At 38.9% G+C, this 13,042-nt stretch overlaps 1 pseudogene; it reads left to right on the top strand.

The window, feature by feature from the left end:
• The window catches only part of LOC127652970 (centrosomal protein of 112 kDa-like), a 288,819-nt pseudogene that overhangs the window by 53,524 nt on the left and 222,253 nt on the right, over window positions 1–13,042 (top strand).

The raw sequence follows: 13,042 nt of genomic DNA, 5'->3' as shown, positions 1-13,042 counted from the left end.
AACAATTAAGCGGCAAAGCCATCTGGCCCCGGAGCATTGCCTGTAGGCAAGGCCTTAATTACCTCGCCAAGCTCTTCCTTGGTGATTTCAGAATCAAGAGAATGGTTTTGCTCAGTTGTCAGTTTAGGGAGTTCTAATGGATCTACAAAGTTTCTAATTACTTCATCAGTAGACGAAGATTTGGAACTATAGAGATCAAGAAATAATTCTTTAAAAGCATTATTAATATCAATGGACGAGGTAAATATTTCACAACCAGCATATTTCACTAAGGGTATGCTAGAAAAAGACTTTCTCTGCTTTATATATCTAGCCAAAAGCTTGCCAGCTTTTTTCCCCCGATTCAAAGTATGACTGTCTTGCCCTGAAAGGCCAAAACTCCTCCTTCTGCTAAAAAGTAGTATTATATCTGTATTTCAATCAGGTCAATTCTCTGAGGCCATCAGACAACATTCGGCACTTCAGCTGTGTCTCCGTACTTTTAATATTCCCTTCCAACTCCACGAGTTCTCGTGCTACGGATTGTTTGTTGAATGAGGCATACTGTATGATCTGAACCCTAAGAACCACCTTAAGTGCCTCCCAAGCCACGCCCTCAGTCTTATGGACTGAGGAAAACATTTTATAGTCCCAAACAGATTGGTTCAAAATTCTCCAAATAGTCAGTGTTGCTCTAGGGCTTACACACTTTTGCTTCACTAAGATCAAGGGCTGAGTCCATCAATAGATTAAAGTCTCCTCCCAATATTATATCATGAGGGGTGCCAGCGGCTTAAAACATCCCTTCAAGATCTATAAAAAGCCCTGATCATCAGTGTAAGGTGTTTAAATATTAATCAAAGTACTCTTGCTAATTTATCTTTAAACTGTTTGAGACATTTGATTTGTAGATGCTAACTTATCAGTGTAATGACTCCCCTACTCTTACTTGAGCCAGCACTAAAAAAACATGTCCACCCCATATCTTTCAAAATGTTTCAGCTTTGTGTGGGGAAAGATCTCCTGCAGGAAGATCTCAGGATTCATTCTATCAGGCATCTGTCCAATTACAATAAAGCCTCCACTTTATAGCTCAGCTGCCTCAAACTGTTTGCATACTTCCATTGTTTTCACCCTACTCCACCCCATCATCACAGTTTAGGTGGGGATAAGCTCCGCTCCCCTGCTGTCATCGCCTCCGGCAGGATCTGATGATTCAAGCAAGCATCAGAGTGCTGAACTGTAGGACGGGCTTATGTGAAATGATATAAGTATATTTACATTCGTATTTATTCCTACAGTATTTATTCAAGTCTTTCTGATAGAAACCAAGCAACACCTAAACAACAACCCAGATCACTTAGCTATAGCGATTTTCTATAACATCTTAGCAACCACTTTGCAATGCCCTTTGGAACCACCCAGAACACCTTACAGTAGCAACCTACATCAAATTATATCAATGAGCTAATAACCTCTCTCTAGAGGACCCTGGCATGTTTCTGCAAACATTAAAAGTTCAGCAGTGAGTTTTTCATTTGCAATCACCACTTAAATGTTCTTCAGAAAATTTAAATATTTAGTTTCTATTTATTTTCTCAGATTTTGGTGCAGAAGAATAGTGAGATTGCTGAGCTGAAGAGTAAATATCGAGGCAAGCAAAAAGAGATGGAGGAGACCGTCACAAGATTGGAGAAGAGAGGTGAGGGGAGGACATGGAGCAGATCATGTTTACACACTCCTTCTGAGTGCTCTTTTAGTGGAACAGTGTTGCCTGATATGCTTCAGCTGTGCTCCACTCCCACGACCCCATAACAACCCTTAAGTTCTGGCACAGAAACCAACTAAAGATGCAATTTACAAACAAGATCTACAGTACAGTATGAACCTCACACACAAATTTGCCATCACACAGATGCAGTGGTCTTTATACAGGGGTGAAGATATTTTCTATACCCTACCCCTAAGCCCAACCCTCACACAAACCTGTTAACAGTAATCAATAGATTTAAAGAAAACCCTTCTTTGGCTGATTTATGAGCCTTTTTAACTAGTGAGGACTGAAAATGTCAGTCCCTAACAAGAATAGCAAAATGTACACAAACACACACACACACGCACACATAAAGAGGTTATTTCTACCACTCAGGAGAAGCAGGACATATGATTTGATGTCTTGTGCGTATCTTTTACAAACATTTTTTAAAAGTTTGTCAGTCAGAACAAAATAGCAGGTTTTTATTAAAGCCAAGTTACTAAACGTATAAGTCGTGTCTTACCCATTAGCCTTTATTTTAATATAAAATATGGGTGGGAGATATGACCAAACTCTTATATCACGATAATGATATAATGAAGTCTGACACCAATCACAATCATGCCATGGTCAAAATCATGGAGATCACATTTTGTTCCCATTCTAATGGTTATGTGAACATTAACTGAAGCTGCTGACCCATATCTGCATGATTTTATTCATTACACTGCTGCCACACGATTGGCTGATTAGATAATCCATGAATAAGTAGGCGTACAGGTGTTCCTAATAAAGTGGTCGATGAATCTATATCACGATATAGTAATTTATGAGGGAAAAACTATTAAAATTGGTTAATATATTAAATAACTGTATTTTACTGCCCATTTTTGAGTAATCCAGTCAGTGAATTAAATACTTTCAAATACTTACTCATACATCATTTTCTCTTTATTTGTAACTTTGCAAAAGTCTAATAAATAAAATACATATAATACATATATATATATATATATATATATATATATATATGTAATAAAAAACAACAACTTGGTTTTAAATCATTCTTACCATAATGATAATAATATTGTTTTTATAAAACGTTCCTTAAGAAACTCAAGATCTTCCCAAAGCAATGCAACAAAGAAAATAATACATAAGTTAAAAAACAAAATCCAATGAAAATAAACACATCTAGCAGAAAATAAATCTAGCAAAGTGTTCAGAGCTCGTTGCTCACACGTCTGCGCCTCGCAAGACCTTATTAAGTGTTTAAGTGATTTAAATCACTTAAAGTTATTAAGTGATTTCTTTTGGGGCATCTTGGTGTTTCCATCCAGTATTTTTATGTGATATCCCAAAATATACAAAACAATATGCTGATTGAAACCCAACTATTGTCTGTTTTATGCGCGTTAGCTGAACCAACCTGAAAAATAGAGTTTTTACCATGATTTGAACTAAAGCAAAAGTTATGATACCAATATTGTCCGATTGTAATGCTGATTTGACATATTTACCTTCAAAGAAAACAGGCCATGGAGTGAACTGACTTGCCTTAAAGAGAGATTGATTCATTTGCATGCCTGACTAGAGTCACTGGCTTTTGTATTGTGTTTGTTTTGCTGAGCACAGGACTCTAGTCTTTCCTCTTATTTCAGCTTGTAAACGTCCCACAACTCTTCTTGTGTGTGTATTTGGGGTGTGCCTGAAACAAATAGCGCCCTGTAGTCTTTGATTGAAGCCGTCATGCTAGAGCGACTGAAACACTGCAGCGCCTGTCTGAGATGAGTCTGACATTCACCCGTGTGATGCCTAATGAGTTTAGCTTGTTACAAATTAGCATTCAGCTGCTGTCGTACAGGTAAGGGCACACGCCGAGACGTGGTCTGTCAGCAGGGCCGAATTTAAGAGACTTCAAATGCATACCGGCCCCACAGAGTACGACCCTTCTTTAATAATTAAACACAGCACATTTCCAGGCAGGGCCCCAGATGAAAGGCCCTTCTGTCATTGGAAATTAAGTTCTCCCATTCTGTTGGTTTAGGCTGACCCCGCCAACCCCTCCACCCATAACCCCCTCTTCTTGTCTTACTTCTATGCTCCTCATAGGCTGCTGTTGTCAATATGTCAGCTGAGGTGAGATGCTCGTTCTTTGCGTTTGATGTCTCAATACTCCAGGCTTTGAAAGCCTTTGTTTATCTTTCATACTTTCATCATTCTTTTGTGCGCCATGCTCTGATGCTATCCGGGTTTATAAAAAAAAAAAAAGCTCTTCAAAGCTACGTGAAGTCACGTCGGCCATATTTCATTTTTTCTGGACTGGTGAGATTGGAGAACCAATGAGTGCTTGTCTGTCTATCTGTGTTTTCTTACGTTGGAATGTGTCAATTTGACTCAACCATTCATTTGCCTTGGCTCTTTGTTTGTTTGTGGCATGATTGCCACATTTTGATATGCAAAGTGGAGGTTCCAAGAGCCAATTTCACACATGTATCCTGTTAAATTGCAGTAAAATTGCCAGATTGCTTTTGTGTATACAAATGTTTACAGACGTGGGTGGCATTAGTATCAAAATAAAGGTGCATCTAAAAAAATATAAATTTATGTTCATGTGTTGCATCGATGACATTGTATCGCGTTGGTTGTTTGATCAATGGATTGATCCAGATAGATGGATTGTTACATGCCTAGTAAATATACCCCATTTGGTATTCCCGCATGCAATGGCTTTCTGTAATTTATCTGTTTTCCTTCCTTTCCCACATCAGCACCAAAATGCCATTCAACTCTGTGATGTCATTTGCATTCTGTCATTGCAAATGTTTTGTTATTGTTGTGCTTTTTTCTGAAATGTTAGCCCATCCATCCATCCAGTAAATTTTTTATATATTTAAGAAGGGGGGTCTTCTAGGAAAAAAGGTTGGGAACCACTGATTTAGATTCTGCTTCATTTCAGTGTTATTGTCATTAACGAAAACTAAATGAAACATTTTATTTAACTGAAATAAAAAGAAAAACTGACATGTTTGAATAAAAACTGAAACTAAACTAAATATATATTTTCATACTCAAAAACTCACTAAAATAAAAAAAATTACTTTAGTTTTTGATAAACAGACAGTATATTATCATATTTGAAGCTTTTACCACACACCTTATTTAAAGATGAAAATGGCGCTAGAAAGAGGTAATACAAGAGTACCCTGAGAAATGTTATGCCGTTTAATTTTTTTTTAAATGAGACCAGTGAAAGCTTTAGCTTTAGTAGCCAATAAATACTAAAACTAAAATAAAAACAAATTAAATTGTCACTGAGAAAACGGAAACTAAACTAAAACTAGCAGGCAAATTGTGAAAACTATTGAAAACTTAATTAAACTGAAATGGCAAATTTAATATAAAATAGAAATAAAAATTAAATTAACTAAATTATGGCGTTGTTGTTGGTGCAAGAAAACACTGTTGGTGCAAGAAATGAGTAAACTACCCTTTATCGGCAGGGTAGCTTGACTAAAGTTTAAAAAATATTCAATTAGTTAAAAATTATAATTTTTTACTTAACCCTTTAAGCTCTAACAGTGTTTCCACACCCCCCAACCTATTAACACTTTTGATTGATTCACACACTTGAAACCGAAAATCAAAACATAAATCAACTTTAACCCCTATTATTTCCTTTCTCCCCTCCCGATCCCACCCTGAACCTCAACAAATATTCCTGTGGTCACAACTTGAATTACACACACAAAAAGAAAAAAAAAGATATATAAAAATAATAATAATCACACACATTTAAAACTACAATTCTCTCTCCACTGCCCCTTCCATAATCTCTTGAAAGAAGCTGAAGCTCCGTCTCCCAGACTCACAAAGTATATATGGGTGTATATTACTCCCAAAACTAGTACAGAGCAGGTGGCGCAGCTGTAAATACCTGAAGAATTGAGACCTGGGAATCCCAAAATGTTGAACAATTTTTTCAAAGTATCTCAACACTCCACTCTAATATAGGTCACTGAACGTATTAACCTCCCTCACAATCCACTCTGCCCAGCAGAAAGGGGACTTATTAATACATAATTTGGGGTTCTACCATATGCACGAAGCAACATTTAAAGAAATGTCTGAATTAAACACTCTGGACACTTTTGTCCATATCGTGTGCAAATGCAAGATAACGGGGTGCAACTTCTCTGGTTACTTTGATAGAAAGGCTTTGCAAAGATGAAATAGGGGCAAAAAATTCCTGTTCAATACAAAACCAGGGAGGGGCTTTTTCAGGTGGAAGCGACCAATGAGCCAAATGTCTGAGACCAAATGCATAATATTAAAACAAAATCTTGGGTAGGCCTAACCTTTGTCAATTAGCCTATGTAACTTATTGAAATGTAATTGGAACGTTACCATTTCAAATGAAAGACTTTGCTATGCTATCAAATTGCTTGAAATAAGAGAGGGGGATATCTATAGAGAGAGATTGTAGCAGATAGTTGAATTTTGGAATACAATTAATTTTAATAACATTAACCTTCCCAATCATAGATACTGTAAATGTAACGAAGCCTCACATCACTCAAAAACCTTTTTATTAAAGGGTCCAAATTTATTCTAACTAAATCAGACAAATTTGCTGGGAATAAAATACCCAAATACTTAATGCCCTGTTTGGGCCACTGGAAGGCACCCGGCTGAAAAGCCGTTACCAGGCAGTATGCTATCAGAGCCAAAGCTTCGGATTTGGACCAATTAACTCTGTATCCTGAGAACTTAGAAAAGGAATTTCATGTGGAGAGAGACAATCCACTCATATTAACATTTGACATTTTTACATATAAGAAAAAAATTATTGTGTGTCAAAAACAAGATTATAAAGACCACATTCCAACATTAGTGTAACCATCTGCAAAGGGATTAATGGAAAGGAGGAGGCGAGAACCGTCTTAACGATATAAATAATAGTTTAATTAAGAACTAAACAAAAAGATGTCAGAGGTGTCACACAGCTGTCTGTAAATCTCTCTCTCTGGCAGGGAGTCTCCAGTCAGCCTTCATCCCTCTCTGAGGCTTGATTAGCCTGATTAGGGGCCGGGTGGGTGGAATCACGACCCGGCCCCGCCCTCAGCCCTGTCACATTCCTCCCTCGTTCTCTCAGGATGGGGAGCCCCTGGCATGACGTACATCCACCCCGTTACAGCATGTGGCACATACACGCCTTAACGGCGATCGTGCCAAATTAACAAAACATTTTAAAAAGAGAGGGAAAGGCCAACACGGAGTGGCAGTGGAAGTGAGAGAGAGAGAGGGAAAAAAACACTTACTCGCCGGTTCTCCGATATGCCATAGCTTGGTCCTCGGCCACTCCTCCACCCTCTAATGGACAACAGCCGCGCCTCCCTGGACGGATCGGAGGCAGACTGCCGGCCCCATGCGGACGGAACTCCCTGCCGCGTTTTTGGTTGAAGGTAGGGGTCTCCCCTACCCCAGGCAGCGGTAACCGCTCCAGGCATTTGGTTGGGAGTCCATTCTACCCTCGCGGTCGGTGGCCGTTCATCTGCTTCCAGGTGGCCGGGCTCCTCCGGCGGATAACCGTGGCTGCTCCGTTGGGGTGGATGGTAGTGGCGAGGACTCTACTACAGTGCATCCCTCCTCCTTCCCGGGTTTCAGCACCAGTGTAAAGGTAATCAATAGAAAGGAGGAGGCAACTGAAAAAAAAGTCAAACACACAAAGGTATCAGACAGCTGTCCGTAAATCTCTCTCTCTCTCTGTCCCACTGCAGCCTCCAGGCGGCATTTATCCCTCTCTGAGGCTTGATTAGCCTGATTAGTCCTACGCCTCCACCCTTTCACACCATCAAAACCAAACATCCCCCAGAACCAAACAAACAGAAAAAAGAAAAACTTGAATATTAACCCTGTGCACGACAGCGCCAACTGGTGTTCGACCATCTAAACTCAAACAGTCCAAACACGTCTATAAGAACCCCTGTGACAACTTTGCCTTCAGATTACTCAAGTCCGGTGTTTCTATACAAATTTTGTTAGACAGAATTACATGGCAAAAGATAATCTATAAAACATACTCCAGCCAACATGCATAATAAACACAGAGCATGTAGATTCATCCATAAAACTGTCCTGAAGGTGTGTTACTCTACTAAATAATCTCCAGCTGCTAGGCAGAGCCAGCACAAAAAAAGCGAGCAGATTTGTCAAACAGTCAAATGAATGTTCAGTGAGCCGGTCCACTCGGCTGCAACATGAGTGCAAACAAATTACTTAATCACTCCAATGTCTTTGCAAGAAATACTTCACAAAACAAACTCCAGCCTATAGGAGGAATTAGCACAAAGAGCATGTAGATTCATCCATAAAACTGTCCTGAAGGTGTGTTACTCTACAAAATAAACTCTAGCCGCTAGGCTAAACCAGCACACACACAAAAATGCTGTTTCCTCAAACAATCAAGTGAATGTTCAGTGAGCCGGTCCAATTGGCTGCAATGTGAGTTCCACAAGATGACTAACTCCATTGACTTTATGAAGGACATTGCTTGCTGTGGGCATGTGAATGTTTTACATCCATCCTTAGCATCTATTCTCAATTTGGCCAGGAATATCAGTGCAAAAGCGAGCTTCCTTTGATGTAAAAGTTTCTTGCATTCCTTGAATTGATCACATTTCTCTCTTGTCGAATTTGCAAAGTCTGGGAACAAGAAAATGCTGTGGTTTTTCCAAGAAAGCGTAACACAAGATCTTTATCGGATGATCTCAGAAATTTGTCCAGAATTTATTGGGGCCTGCCTCCCTCTGCGGATCGCGAAGCAGTAACCCTGTGAGCTCCCTTGATTTCCAGGTTATGGCCTGCTATGTTGAGCAGATTCAGAAGGAGCCCATCCAGGAATTTCACCTATAAGAGTCCCTCTTCGGCCTCAGGAATTCCGACGATACAGACGTTATTCAGCTGGCTACAGTTCTCCATGTCCTCCAACTTCTCCTAGACATGCTCCAAATCCACCTACATCACTAGCAGAATAGCAGATATTTCCCTCTCCGATGACACCGATAATCAATCCGTTTTTAGACACTCTTGTAACCACCACAATGAACTGATCGATTTTGATATTGCTTAAATGTTTGAAATTTGTTTTCTAGACAAAAATATAATTGTGCCACCATATTAATTTATTTAATTACAAAACAAAAATTTTATTAAAACATTTATTTTTTTTAAATGGATGACTTGGACCGAATAATTAAGAAAAGCAGCCACTAAGTGTCCAACATAGATGGGAACTCCTTAAATACTGTTTAAAAAGCATCCTAGGGTGATTCCTCAAGAAGTTAGTTGAGAAAATGCCAAGAGTATATAGAGTATAAAATATAACAAGAGTTTTGATTTATTTTGGATTTTGTTTAGTCACAACATAATTCCCATATTTCCATTTCTATTATAACACAGTTTTGATAACTTTACTATTATTCTAAAATGTGAAAAAAAGAAGGAAAGAATGAGTAAGAGACCCTATATTTTGGAACGGTAGTGTACTTAGCTATTACTTACTATATTTTTGTCTGTTAGAAAACAAATAGGCTGGTTGTATTCTACTCTTTGAGAGTGCACAGTGCAATTGCATAGTGCAATTTATTTGTAATAAATTATCAAAATGGAACACTTCTGATTTGTCTGCAAATTTCAAAGCACTTGTTCAGTTTTGATCATAATGACTACATGCACTGGAATTTACAGTTTCCTAGATTAGATTAGATTAGATTCAACTTTATTGTCATTGTGCAAAATACAAGTACAGAGCCAATGAAATGCTGTTAGCATCTAACCAGAAGTGCAACTAGCAAAATGTATGTATATATATATATATGTGTGTGTATGTGTGTGTGTGTGAGTATATACAATGTTTTTTTAGTTTTTTTTTATAGTGTAAAGTTATGATGTAGAGAAGCAGAGTCCAGATCAATGCAAATGTCTACGAATACAGTACAAGGTGAAAAGAAAAAGTATAAAACTGAAGGTGCATTGTACAGAAAATATAAATATGTAAATATATTTATATGGCCGGTGACCATAACAGTACAAGTGGCATCAGGATGTAGACGTTATGTGCAAAGAAATGTGCAAGGGAATGTGCAAAAAAATAAAAAATTATATATATATGCTCTACGCTTGAAACAATACCTATATGGTAATAATATTAATATTACATATTTATAGTTATATTTGCTAAATGCCCCCCTTGAATATTTTCTAAATACACATAGTGTGAGTCAACAAATGTTTTAAGCTGCTGATTGTAATGAAGGCTGGTGAGATGTATTTTTTCCGTTGTTTGGGTTTTTCATAAAACAATAGTTGATCAGCGGTCCCAGAAAGGGCTTTGGTAGGTGTGTGGGTATGAATGCGTGTATGAGAGCACATCAACTGCGTTTGTGGAGCGTGGACTTTTACAGGTAACATCCTCTCGTCCATTGAGACGTGCTCGCATCATGAGGGTGTGAGTGATTGAATGATAAAGATGTGTTTACTGGCATTTGTCTGTATGAGAACTTTATCACATGCTAATTTAACACAGTGATCAGATTGAGTTCATGGGCAGTGGAGGAGTCAGGAGACAACGAAACATGTTCAAGGTCAGTCTTTATTAAATAAAAACAAAAAGTACGCTTTTCAGCTTAAATCCAAAAACACTCATTCTCTGTTAACAGACATGTAGAATCTGTCTCTCTCTCTCTCCTCTGCCGCTCTTGCGAGCCTTATCAGGTCTCCCTCCTCCATCACTATAATGAGTCAGGTGTTAGTCATTACAGCCCAGGTGACGAGCCTTACTGCTTTTCCTCTCCCACAGACAGACGAATGACCATGCCCCCCTATGCCACAAACACTTTCAAATAAAAACATTTGTTTCTAAATAACATCAAAGCTTGTGTTGGGGACTTAAGGGAGAGTAGTGCAAGCTGTGCCACATGATTTTTATTTTTGGGTGAACTATCCCTTTAAGTCTGGATTGTAGAAATGGAAACCATAGAAAGAGTTTGTATTGAAACATATAGATAGCACTGACTGCCAGTGTTTTGATGTGGTGTGTTATCAGGGTCAGTGTATTAATTGCCCGTGTGTAAGAGGGAGAGCTCTGCTCTTTCAGATTATACCACATCTCACACAGACAGTTAATTATAGCCCATTTAGCCATGTTCTGACACTGACGTTACCTTCAGAAAGTTGAGCTTTTCAACACTGGCCACTTTCATCAGCCAAGCTGTGTGTCTTCAATCAATTATCTGTCAACTGTTATATCAGCCACATTCCATCCACCACGCACGGGACAGCAGCCTTCATTTACCATGAGACGCAAGTGTGTGTGTGTGTGTGTGTGTGTGTGTGTGTGTGTGTGTGTGTGTGTGTGTGTGTGTGAGCGTGTATTTATCACTTAGTGGGGACCAAATGTCCCCATAAGGATAGTAAAACCCGAAAATTTTGACCTTGTGGGGACATTTTGTCGGTCCCCATGAGGAAAACAGCTTATAAATCATACTAAATTATGTTTTTTGAAAATGTAAAAATGCAGAATGTTTTCTGTGAGGGTTAGGTTTAGGGGTAGGGTTAGGTTTAGGGGATAGAATATAAAGTTTGTACAGTATAAAAACCATTATGTCTATGGAAAGTCCCCATAAAACATGGAAACACAACATGTGTGTGTGTGTGTGTGTGTGTGTGTGTGTGTGTGTGTGTGTGTGTGTGTGTGTGTGTGTGTGTGTGTGTGTGTTTGTGTGTGTCATCTTAGGCTGTCTGGTGCTGGTTTAACAGCTCTGTCTCTCCCATGGAAAGTTTCGCTCTTCCTATATGTCATCACACGTGTTGTTGTTCTCAAATGAAGACCATCACAGATTTTTTCAGCCAACAGAAGCATTCTTTTCTGCAGACACATCTTACATATATATATATATATATATATATATATATATATATATATATATACATATATATATATATATATACAGTAAAACAGTGCCAACCCGCATCTCAGAACAGCATTCTGAGATAATATTCTTCTCACTACAATTGTACAGAGTGGTTATCTGATTCTCTGTTGACCTCTCTCATCAACAAGACATTTCCGTCCACAAAACTGCCACTCACTGGATGTTTTTGGTTTTTGGCACCATTCAGAGTAAATTCTATAAACTGTTGTGTGTGAAAATCCCAGCCGATCAGCAGTTACAGAAATACTCAAACCAGCCGGCCTGGCACCAACAATCATGCCACAGTCCAAATAACTGAGATCACATTCATTGATATGAACATTAACTGAAGCTCCTGACCCATATCTGCATGATTTTATGCACTGCACCACTGCCATGCGAGTGTCTGATTGGATAATCGCATGGATGATTGTTGGTACTCTGCTCTGCTCTCAAATGGCCTTGTTTACTCTGATGATATGAGCATTGGGCTGTAAAGTCTAGTCTTAATTACGAGATGTTGTTTGTCAAAGCAGCATAGCCTCATGGGGGTAAAGCACATTTCCCTAAATGAAAGAGAAGCGTAACCGGACAGTCGTAGCTTGAGTCCAGACGTGGCCTGATTGCCCCAATAACTTAAGAGACATTATAATGCCTGTTGCCAAGCTTGGCCGCTTTCAAGACCCTTCAAAGCTTCATAAAAGGACAGTCATAAAAGAGCTGCTTTCATAATTCGGCTGACACAATCAAATGAAGATAAGTTTTAAGATCAGACACCTGGCTGCTGCCTTCAAAGGGCTGCTCGGGTCATAAAGACAAGCGCTGAGGCGCACCTCTGTCAAGGGCACATCTGCAGAGCAGCGGCCATATGCACCTGCAGGCTAGTCTTCTGACCTTTGACCTGTTGAAAATGTGATTGGCTCCGTTTAGACGTGTTGAGGGGCGGGATCTGATGAAGCTTGTTGAGTGATTGACAGTTCTGTTGTCCTGTCACAGCTGCAGACGCTGCAGGCAGAGCTGGAGAAGGAACGAGCCGACAGCAACAAGAAGATCAGTAGGATGGAGGAGTTACTCAGGTATGCACCACTTATATGGATGACACTGCAATTGATATAACAGCAAAATGTACATTTATTTTCAATGCAAAATTCAAATGACATTGCTCAGTGAATTCTACACAGCTCCCGACCCACTTTGGATAAAAGTGTCCAAATGACTAAATGCAAATTACTAAATATTTGTTTATCAAAAATGTTGTCTAATGTGGTTAGGCTACCAATAAGAGTGTAGCACATTTAACCATGTTTAATCCATTCTATCCAGTTAAAATAAA

This window comes from Xyrauchen texanus, chromosome 12 (genome assembly GCF_025860055.1).
Source record: "Xyrauchen texanus isolate HMW12.3.18 chromosome 12, RBS_HiC_50CHRs, whole genome shotgun sequence".
NCBI lineage: Eukaryota > Metazoa > Chordata > Actinopteri > Cypriniformes > Catostomidae > Xyrauchen > Xyrauchen texanus.
The sequence above is the reverse complement of the archived record's forward strand: the minus strand, read 5'-3'. Positions and strand labels throughout refer to the sequence as shown.